The sequence below is a fragment of the Vicugna pacos genome, chromosome 20 (assembly GCF_048564905.1).
Source record: "Vicugna pacos chromosome 20, VicPac4, whole genome shotgun sequence".
Classification (NCBI taxonomy): domain Eukaryota; kingdom Metazoa; phylum Chordata; class Mammalia; order Artiodactyla; family Camelidae; genus Vicugna; species Vicugna pacos.
Window position 1 is genome coordinate 20,042,572 of NC_133006.1, and position 11,464 is coordinate 20,054,035.

General features: G+C 38.6%; 1 protein-coding gene across 5 annotated transcripts in view; it reads right to left on the reverse strand.

Moving 5' to 3' along the window:
* KCTD20 (potassium channel tetramerization domain containing 20) overlaps positions 1-11,464 on the reverse strand; it is a 91,595-nt gene that overhangs the window by 26,751 nt on the left and 53,380 nt on the right. For 2 of the 5 annotated variants that reach the window (XM_015237494.3, XM_072945115.1), the window contains exon 1: positions 3,817-3,955. The exons of 1 other annotated variant lie outside the window; for it this stretch is intronic. The gene's annotated coding sequence lies outside the window, so the exon portion shown is untranslated. Of the gene's footprint in view, positions 1-3,816; positions 3,956-11,464 lie in introns of those variants that run through there. 2 more of the 5 variants (XM_006202066.4, XM_072945116.1) reach the window with 2 other exon arrangements.

Here is an 11,464-nt window from a genome sequence, read left to right on the forward strand (position 1 = left end):
GCCTCAGAAACCAACCCTGACAAAACCTTGAACTTGAGGACTTCCAGCCTCCAGAATTGGAAAATTTCTGTTGTTTTGAGTCACACAGTTTGTGATACTTTTTTATGGCAGTCCTAGCAAACTAATACACAGATACAACTGCAAAAATTAAATTTCACCCTGTCCCACCAAAAAGAGATTTATGGCAAACACGTGTAAGGATTTTTTTTATAGTTTTAAGGTATAGACTGATCTTTATATAAATGTAAATTGTTAACTGTTTTATTCAAAGGAAGGTGAACTTTCTTTAATAATCTTAACCAAAATGTGTCACAGATCTTTCCACTATATTCCAGTGTTTTTCAAAACCTTAGTAAGGCCCTTCCTGTGTTATAGTAAGAACAGAGATAAAGTTTACTTTATATCTACACTTATCATAAAAGCCTTAATATTTCAACACTGGAAAGGACAATCTGAATCTAAAGAAAACAGTATCTTAAATGAAAATATTTTAAAAAACAATTAACCACCAGCATCTCCTGAGAACTTATAATGGTCAGGAACATTTCTAAAAATTGTTACATGAATTAACTCAATCCTAATAACCCTCTAAAGTAGAGATACCATTACAATCTCTATTTCAGAGACACAGGAGCTGGGATTCAAACCCAGGAAAAACTGGCTCCAAAGCCCACATTCTTAACCACCACCCAATGACGTATAATGAGGCACTATTAAGCATAAATCCTAATGGCTTTGGAGTCAGTTTAAGTTTGAACACTTGCTCTGCCACTTACTAGGTGTATGACTTTGGGCAAGCTTACGCTCTTTGTGTCTTAGATTCCTTGGCTATAAAATGGAGACAATAAATGACACAATAGATGTAAAAACATTTAGCACAGTGTCTGATGCATAACAATGTCTACTAATTAAGTCCTTACTATTTCTAATTCAACTTTCATGAATATACAAGAACAATCCAACAATGTCTAATTTGGGGACTCTAAGCAAAAAACAGCAAAAGGTCCTCTTCTTTCATCTGTACTTCTTCCTCCTATTCCGGAAATGCCTATACTGTTCCAATAATCTCAATTCCCGTAAGAAGTATATTGAGTCAGATTTAGTAGGTAGATCAGTCTTACATTCTGTCTCCCACAGATATACCTAATAACTTTGGTAAGGACAGTAGTACAGTTATGTGACAACTTCAAAAGATTCTGGACATTGCTCAAACATCTAGTATTTAATAAAAATTCACCAATATTCTTATCTGAACCTTTACTGAATTTTTTTAAAAAGCTGAGTTCATAACATCTCTTGGGATTACAAGATAACTGTTTGCTCTTACATGTTCTTTTATCACTTATTTCAAGCTTCAGAGTTCCCTACTTTAGTATTCCCACTCTTTATGATTTATGTGGTTAGATCACATTCTCCTTCAGTCTTTATTTTTTCCAGATAATACTGCTTTTGTACTCATGTGAAAGTCTCCCCATTTTCTTCATCTACTTACAACTGAATTTCTCTAAACCTCTTCCATTTTTGAAGTATTTTTCTTGAGATGATTTTAATGGGAAAAACACTGGGCTAGGAGCCAGGAGTCCTTACTCTGTTCTCTGATTCCTGATCTGAAAGATGAGAGGACTGCACTAGATAAATTTGTAATAGGTTCCCTTATACCTCTAAGCCTCCTATTTCCATGACTCTGGGTCTTCCAACTAGAAATCGTTCAATATTCCAATAATTTCCCTAAACTTTTTACTCCAAGTTAGCCAAGGAGGGGCAGGCATGTTCAGATTCAGGAGCAGAAGATAACACAGTAATTAGGAAGCCCAGGGCTACAGAATGAAAGATGTGACATTTTGTGAATCAACAGAAAAAGATTAATAAGAAATCAGACATTAAAAAAAAGAAGAAAAAGAAACCAAAGACAGAAAAAGGTCAGACATACACAACCCATCTCTAATCTCATCCCTACACATCTGCTTAAAGATACACTAAGAAACAGAAAAAGCTTTTGGCAGCAGAGGTTATCCAGCCCTCGAGGGAGTAACCCAGCTCTGTGCCATCTGTGCAATGTTGTTGCTAAAATGGCCTACTACAGTGCTCTGCACACCATAGGCATTACTGGGATATCTGATGACTGAATTAATGTTGAGATGGACTGAGAGCCCTCCTAAATGCTACCGGTACTGCTACATACCAGTAAATCTGAGAGCTCAAGGATATGGGAATTACATGGCATTGGCTGCCCTGGTTGTAAGGAGGAGACTGAATTAGCTGGGGGGGGGGGTAGATTTGGCCTAACTGTATTATTTACATGCTGATGATGCTGCAAGCAGCTCCCAGAAGGTAAAAAGGACAGATTGATAGGCATGGACTATCTTTAAGGCAGTATCAGAGTATGTATGAAAGTATTTCCTACTCTGTTGTCAGAGTCCAAGAAAAACACTGTCTTTCCTGAAATTTCCTTCCAGGGATGTCAGACCTTCTTGGCTTATGATTGGTTTGGGAAGCAGAAGAGAGTAAAATCAACAATGGGATAAGAAAGGCAGTTCTAAAAATTCTCAGGCCAGCTCTATGGTGGTGTTTCTCAAAATGTGGTTCCTGCATCAACAATGACAGACCAAGGGAGAGGATGCTTGCTTAAAATGCAGTCAGGGACCCACCATTGATCTCTGGAATCAAATTTATGGGAGTGGTACTGGCATTTTTAATTTTATTTATTTTTTAATTGAAATACAGTCAATTACAATGTGTCCATCTCTATCTCTTAAAAAAAAAAAAGGTACTGGCATTTTTAAGGAGCCAACTTGCATGTTTGAGAACTACTCTCCCAGAATTTGGGGGGGGGGTAAGGGTGAGGAGGAGTTGAGGGTGAAGATCTTTGACTTAATTCATCACATTCAACTGCTGTAACTACAACGCTTTGTTTTGGAGACCATTAAAAAACCCAAAATTTCTCAGGTAACAGCTGCAGCTTGTTTAACAGCTACCAAGGGCACAATTAAAGGGCCTGGAAAATGCATTTTCGTAAACAGTTCCTTACAGCCTTATCCTGTTAGTTTGTTCACTGGTTTCTTGTTTAAAAGTAAACGAGTTCAATCCAGGAATTTTCAAAAAGAATCACCAACTCCAAAATAGAAGTGTTTTTTTTTTAAATAGTGCAGAACTAGTTTTGTAAATCTTAAGAAACTGTCTTGGTATAAAAAGTAAGGTTTTATTTAAAAGAAAATTACCGGTTCAGGCTCCCCTAGCTCTTCTGCAGTCAGAGGCACTGATGAAAGCTACTAATTTGTGGGTGGCAGAGAAGCAAGATTTTGAAGCAGGGGTACAAAGAGCGAGCAAAATGCACTGTCTGCTCCAGACAGAGGTTGGGAGGAAGTCGGACCAACTACTTAATTTTTAATGAATTCAATTAATTGCCAGAAAAAAACGCGCCTGCAAAGGTTTTATCAATAAGCACGCCATCATCTCACTTCTGTTGGGATAAGAACACCAAAGGCCTGCAGAAAACAGTCAAGTTTATACTTGAGCTGTCCCCACGACTGTGTTGACCATTTCCACATAAGGCGATCCCCCTTCTTCCTGGGATTATCAGGCTTTATCTTCGGCACGAAAACGGGCGCCGGGAACCTAGCTACCAATGTTTTCCCTCGGGATGACTGTAGCACCGCGGCCTTTCAACTGGAGGTCCGACCCGATGGGCGGCCGCCCGAGCAGCGTCTTGAGACCCGCCCCCTGCCCCTGGATACAAAGGCACCTTTAGGGGCCAGGCCCGCTGCCACACTCGCCCTGTGGGTCTCCGCGTCGCACTCGTCCCGCGCCGCCACTTACCTGACGCTCCCTGCCCGGCTCTCGCGCTCGGAGCCCGAATCTGCCCGGGAAGCGCGCGCACACCGCGCCGCGAGCAGCACCCACGGGGACTGGTGGTGCCTGAGCCGCGCGCGCCCCCCGGCCCCGGCCCGCTCGGCCACGCGTTTGAGTCATCCGGCGCTTCATAATAAGAGTCCTCCTCGGCGCGCGGGGCACGCTGGGAAGGCCGGGCTCGGGCCCGCCCCCTGGGCCTCACGCTGCGGGTGTCCCCTTTCCTTCCTGTCACGCCCCACGGTCCGAAGGAGGACAGTTCCACGCCTGCGCAGCCAGGATATGTCGATTTCTGAGCTGCGGGTACCCTCTTTCAATTATTAAAAGTATAAGACAGAAAAGTTAGTAGTTATCTGAATTGTGAAATAAGCTCGCGCAGCCCTGGGACAGCTAATGCTTTAAGAAAATTGTGGAGCCCTGATCTTTCCATACATTTGGGGGAAGAAGGTCTTAAGAATAATGGACCTTAAACACGTTTTGCTTGGCAGCCCCTATCCTGGATGTGCATTCTGACCGAAAGGGGTGGGGATGGGGGAATAAAACACACATTTTTCTTAAATCATGAGTCTAGTGAAACTACATACTATATAGCAAGGTTGAATTGCTAATTTTTAATTAACTGGAAGAAAATTACTATTTCTGATGTTCCTGCAAGACAATTGTTGAAACAAATTCTTCCTTTCTGGAAAGGTTTTCTCTGCAGATTTCTAAAATACAAAAACCTGGCCCCAAGGTTGGAGAATTAGGCTAACTACTGTGTCTTTTAATTAGTAGTTAAGACTAAAAGGCTCTATTTTTGTCTAAAATTTCATATAATGAATAGCATATCAGACCTGATACTTTTTTTTGGGTAGACATCAGGAAGGAGTATGAGAAATGTATAGTCACAGAAAGCACAGATATATGCTTTTTATCATTTTATTTCTAATTTAATGCATCTCCAAAATCTGAGTCTCTCAGATGTATTTGGATCTGCAGCTGAAACCTGCATGATGAAACCTAGTGTCAAACTGGCCCACCTGGAATTTTCAGTTGTCATAATAGCCAATGCAAAAGGCAATGCATTTCATTTGATTGTGTTAAGTCTCCTTAAGTATAACATCTATACCAGTCAATATTACAAAGCAGTTTTCTCAATATTTTACATGATTCGAGCTCAACAGCTGTGTGTGAAAGGAAAATCAAAATGGAGTGGGTACTGATAAGAGAGCTCTCTAAAATGGTGCCAGGAGGCCCTTAAGGGAGTGTTTAGATGCCTGCTCAGTCTGGATAGAACCTGACCTTTTGACCTGGTGAAGTCATTCAGAACATCTGCCAGAAACTCTTGATTGTCTCTACTTATTAGACCCTTACCCTAAAACAAACTCATCATTCCTTAAGGACAAATATTTTCTGACTCATGTCAAAGTCAATCACAGTTCTTGGCAGGCAACTTTTTCACAACCTCATGGCTTTTTGTCTTTATAAGACCCTTACTCTTTTTCTTCCCAGGAACACTCCTTCGGGGTTACCCAAACCTGAGTCTCCCAAATTGCAATTCTTAAGACCCCAAATAAACTCTTTTCTTATTTGCAGCCTCCTGCATTATTTTTTGGTTGACACCTGGGAGATAGATTTTGTTACTCAGATTGACAAGGAAAACAAGACATAAACAAATACAGTACCTAAGGTCATTAAACTACTAAGTGGTGCTGGTGGGCTGAGAACTCAGATGATCTAATCGTAATGTTCTTGTTCGACATTCCTTGAGTGATGGCAATTCCACCTAACTGCTTCCACGTGAACTCCCAAGCACTTCTAGGAGGCACTTTAGATGTCTTCAGCTGTTAACACCAACCAAATAACTTAAGGTTGACTCTATCTTAGAATGAAAATATTTTAAAATAGCTATTATCAGTTATCATATAAAAAATGAATTATCCTTTCTACATACTATATCGTATGTAGTAAATACAAAAAGAACCTCCAAATCCCAAGATTTTTGAACTTTCTCAAAATAATTAATTTGCAAAAACAATTTTTTACACTAAGTGCTTTAGATTGTATGATCTCTAGATCACTGCAGGCATATCAAATGGGAATTTTTGAAAGAATAATCACTTTTATTTGGAAGTCCAAAATTGTGCTCAAATATAGATGTAAATAATTAATTTCTGACTTTCTAGAGGGGGTCAGAACCCTGCGTACTGACCCAAAATAGATTCAGAAGAATCTTTTTTTACTTCACTTCCGACAATTCACCTTCATTAACAATCTCTTCAGGAAAGTCACAGAGGCTTATGACCAGCAGGAAATAAAGACTGGACCTTGAATACATAATCGACCAGAGAAGCAAGAATTTTAAACTTCTAGTGGCTGGAATCTGCTGCTAAATCTTTATTGATATACGTCTGCTTTACATTCAACTACAGTATGTCCTTTAGTTCCATGTGGAGATGTTTCATCTGCAAGTTCAATGAACATGAAGCCACAGTCCAAAGGTATAGGACCCCAAGGGAATTAGGCAGGTGATGATTACAGGACCTCTCCTTTAAAGGAACTTTAAAAAATTAAGTTTGGTTATTTGGGTAGCCAAACAGGAGATAAAGGGAAGTGAATATACATCAAAATATTCTGCTTCTAAGTAAAAAAGAATGATAGACTATCCCAATTTTGCAACCCCCTGTGAATTAATAGATATAGGTACTATGCACCAATAGTTCCTGAGATCATAAAAAGAGAACTAAACAGCGTGTGCCTCCTGAGGGAAGACCACACCATCACCTAAAATGCTGCTAAGGGATAGACTCTAAATCTGATCTAGACTTGAGATCCAGATGCCAGTTTGTAGGAAACACAGGGAACAGAGCACCATGTTCATGCAATCTGCAACGTCCTGACTAAGGGAGACTCTACAGGTCAAAAGGCCTCTGTCCTTCAAGAGATAAATTGTAAAGTTAAAAAAAAAAAGACTTAAAAGATATCTCAATTTTTAAAAATATGTGTGTGTGGGAAGAATATACTGTCTAGGGGAGAACATTTGGCGGGTAAAACTATTAAAGCAAAAAGGAAGTGAAAGTACTTACTGTACAAGTGACTTATTAGGTGGTGGTGGTGGTGCTAAACAGTTGTGGTTGGGAAGGGTCACATGGAAGGAGCTTCCAAGGGTAGGTAGCTAAGTTCTGTTTCTTGACCTAGTGGTGATTACAAGGGTGCTTGCCTTAGAATAACTGATTAAGGCAAACATTTTCTTTATGTTGTCTTCTGGTTCCATGTTTTATTTTACGATAAAAAAAATTTTAAAGATAAAGTTTGGAGCTAGAAGCCAGTCCTACCCAAGAGCTGAAACATATCTTCTCCACAATGAGCTATTTGAAATTCACTTGGTTCCCTGGGGCAATATTAAGGTTAAATTAAATGGAAAAATAAATGCCTTAAAAATACTTCTGAAAGATATTCCACTTTGTAATATAATTTCGGGATTTTATTTAGATATTCTTTTTTTAGAAGTTAATGTCAACTAGGTAAGTAGAGTATATTCTGAGTGTTAGAGAAAAGGAGTAAAGTGGAATGATGAAAGATAAGGAGACCAGAAAAATTTTTTGAAGCTTAATCGTTAAATTTCAATAATGGTCAGGAAAGTAATCCATTAACATTTCCCACTGAAATTTTCTTGAGGGCAGTAACTCCCTCCCTTTTCCCCTCATGTGCCAGGGCAACTCATCTCAGAATTCTGTGACTTTTTAAAAGTACGAAGAATAAACTATTTAGCTTGAGATTCAAGAATCAAATAAACCTCTGTAAAATAGAAGTCTTGTGCAGTCAGAATGGAGGAGTCAAAAAATATAGAAGAACATTACCCTGGGCTACAGCAGAAGCTGTGTGTAAACTGCTAATATGTTTCTCTCTCATTACTCCTGCTACCAGTTGACAGACACTGACCTTCCAACCCCACCACCAGCTCTGACTGCTCACATTGCCTCTGTTTACCAGCACACAAGTCTCATTCTTGAACCCAATACTGAGAATATTGGAAGTTTTTTTTTTAAACCTTATATGGGTTTTAAATAAATTGCATTTGAAAAAGAAAACAAATAGACAAGCCCCCAAATACACATTCTTCAAACTAGAATTTGAACCAGTGACATTCACAAAATAGATTCCAATCACCCACTGAGTTACCACAGAAAACCATGAGGTTCTTTCACTTTGCCCAAATCACATCTCCTCCTTTCCCCAAACTTTCAATAACTGAAAAAACCTACAAAATCTGTTTACCAAAGCCTGCGTCCTGGCCCCTTATCTCCGCTCTCTGAGAACCTTGACAATGAAAAACAAGCAGATAAATAAGATAAATAATGAAAACTAGGCAAATTCAGAAAGGTTTCTTCTGCTTGTCAACAAGGAGCCTAAACAAAGTGTTCTCCTTGCTTATTTGGAGCTGTGATGTCTACTTGGAAATAAGTCAGTGTTTGTGAACGTACAAAGTACATGAAGGAAGTATAAAAACATAAAGTGACATCAGATTCATAAGGCAGTATGATGTGGTGGAAAAAAAAACTGGAAAAAGAGCCAGATGACCTTGGTTTGAGGCCATTCCACCAGTTACCAACTGAGCAAGTCACCCCGAAGCTTGGGTTTGTAAGTCATGATAACTGACTTACCTATGCCATGAGGTTGTTGGAAGAAAACATTATCAAAATATATGCAAAAGTATTTTATAACCTCAAAGCACTAGAAAATTTTAAGGTGTTATTAGTATTAATGTTATACACGCACTTCATCCAAACCAATATTCTCTTTAAAAGGAATACCTAAAGACTTTCTTGTGAGATAAAATTACCCTTGTTAATGTCATCTGAAATTGTCCGCATATCAAAATATACTGGTTTTCTTAACATTTATGATGCAGTTTGAATGAAAATAAAAACATGTTACAGTGACATAATATTTTCAATATTTTCTCCTTTTATCTGTAGTCATTGATAATAATAGTTACTATTTTAAAGAGAATTTAACATATTTTCTTAAGGGAATATTTAGTTCTCCATCAAATATGTTCTTTTCTTAGTGCTTTTTTTTTTTAATGGTACAGTAAGTAAACTGCCCTCATAGATTCTAATTCTTAAAAGGTTGCCAAACACACACACACACACACACACACACACACACACACTCTCTCTCTCTCTCTCCTAGGCTGGATCTGGAAGGAATTATAAGGAATTACTCAGTCCTTCCTTAGCCCCTTTTGATTTTTAATCACATGATAGTAATCTATGAACAAGGTTGAAGAGAGAAATTTCAGGAAGTTCCTCTTCTTGCTCTGCATCTCTGTATAGCACTTAACCCATAAGTTCAGCTTGTAATTTCAGCTGTTCTTGTTTTTTATTTATTGTAAAAGGAGGCAGGCCCATAAAATGCTGAAAATTAGTAGATGTTCAGCCTTGGGGTAGAAATCATATACTTAGTAATTGACTTTGAGAAGGACTCAGGTGAGAGAAGGCTGAACAGGCATTAAGGAGATCTGGCATCTGGTTCTTTTGGTTAGCCATTACCTTTCTGCCTCATTTATTTTCATCTAAAAATTAGAAAGTATGGACTCAATGATAGCTGCCATTTGTTGACTGCCTTCCAAATGGTAGTGCTAAAAGATAAACTAAGGCATATTAAACATTTTAAGAGTTTCAGCAAAAATGGATTCGAAGTGGGCAGCATCCAATCTAGCAGATAGAAAGGAGGTCTGAGGAGCTGTGCAAAGTGAAAGACTTTTATAGACAGAAGGGAGTGAGAACAAAGAAGTTACACTGGCAAAAAAAAAATTGGGTTGGTTGTTGCAGTTACTTTCCTTTAGGGGATGACTAGAGTCTATCAGGCAGATTCCTTAACTAGTGCTGATCAGGTGATTTCTGATTGACTGGTTTAAGTCCTCTTTCTGGGAGAACCAAAACTATAATTAAGTCTCAATTTGGTGACTTGGGGTGTGTTGTCTTGCTTTTTTAACAGGAGGCAGGTACCAGTTCTAATTCTTCCAGCAGCCTGGCAAGACAGGCCTTATTAGTCCCATATTATAGATACAGAAATCAGGGCTCAAAGAGGTAAAAATATCATCGCAGGTCACATTAGGTGAACTCTGTGGAACCACTTCAGCTTTTAAATTCTAGGATTTCTTAGAGAGAAAATCCACCCTTTGGGCTTCATGTCTCCCTTTTAGAAATTCCATTGTTTGGGATTCAGTCATGAAATGCCAAACGTGAAAGGGGCCTTAGAAATCACCAGTGCCAGGTCTTTCACTTGTTAAGAAGGAATCTAAGGTCAAAAGATCAGTGACCAGTCCATGATTGTGATGTATTTTCTTTCAAGTTTGCCCAAAATGCTCATGGTAACCTGATCCTAGCTGGACAGACATATATGTGGGAAGATGGGACAGGAAGTGGTATTTGGCCTGGGCTCCAAAAGTCCCAAAAGATGACCTTGATTATGTGTATAAATATTGTCTGTCCAAGTAAGCAGAGTTTCGAAGATTTGAAAGTCACTGGAGGACATTCACAATGAACTGATAGGTAAGGCTGGCAGCATCTTGACTGTCAACTTTCCCCCTTTAGTAATTTAATAATTTTTTCCAGGGCTGATCTGTCCCTAATACATTAGCTGGAGGGGATGTCCTTTTCCCAATGGAAAGTTTACTTGAGAAATCAAATTAAGGTTAGAAGATTGCCTGATGAGTATAGCTAAAATGTCAGGCAGCCCAAGGCACCAAAAATGCCCAGGTAGTTACAACCCTTCACCCCAAATCTCCCTCTCCCCTAATCTGGCCCAAATTACAATAATCAAAATACTGTAGCAGCCTTCTACACTGGAAAATATGGTTCATTTGAAAAATGAGTCTGAATTTTACTTGATGATTCTTACCCTCCCTCCTGCCCCACCTTGGTTTGTATAGCTGAGATAGCTGCCTGTTATCTTTCTCTCAAAGTCATTTCTTTTTAATTCTTGCTTCTTCCTCTAAAGCTGCAATACAGCATTATTGTGTTTACTGTCCAGGGTAGTAGCCACTAGCCACATGTTGCTACTGAGTATCTGAAATGTGGCTAGTCTGAATTGAGAAATATTGTAAGTGTAAAATATATACCAGATTTTGAAGATTTAGATTAATGAGAATGTAAAATATTTCATTAATAATTTTTTATATTGACTACCTGTTGAAATGATAACTTTGGGGTATATTTGGTTAAATAAAATATATAATTAAAATTAATTTTACCTATTCCTTTTCACTTTTTAAATGTAGCTACTAGAAAACTTAACGTTATGCATGTGGTTTACATACTCTTATTGGATAGTACTGCCCTAAGTCTCCTGGAGGCCTCCCCTGTTACCTTCTTTAGTTGCTTTATGGTCTGACCTATCTTATCCATTTCTTCCTTTTCTAGTAACTGCTTAGGTTTAGAAGGTAAAATAGCAAGTCAAACTTTGTGGCCAACCTTTAAGAGGATTAAATGAGTGCATGAATGGACAATGAAAATTTTCAATTCTTTGACTTATGGATTGGTGCTACAATATTAGAAAAAAAGTGGGGAGTGGACACAGAACAGCCTTCACTAGTGTCTGTAGAGATGGACTGTATGCATACAGAGAATTA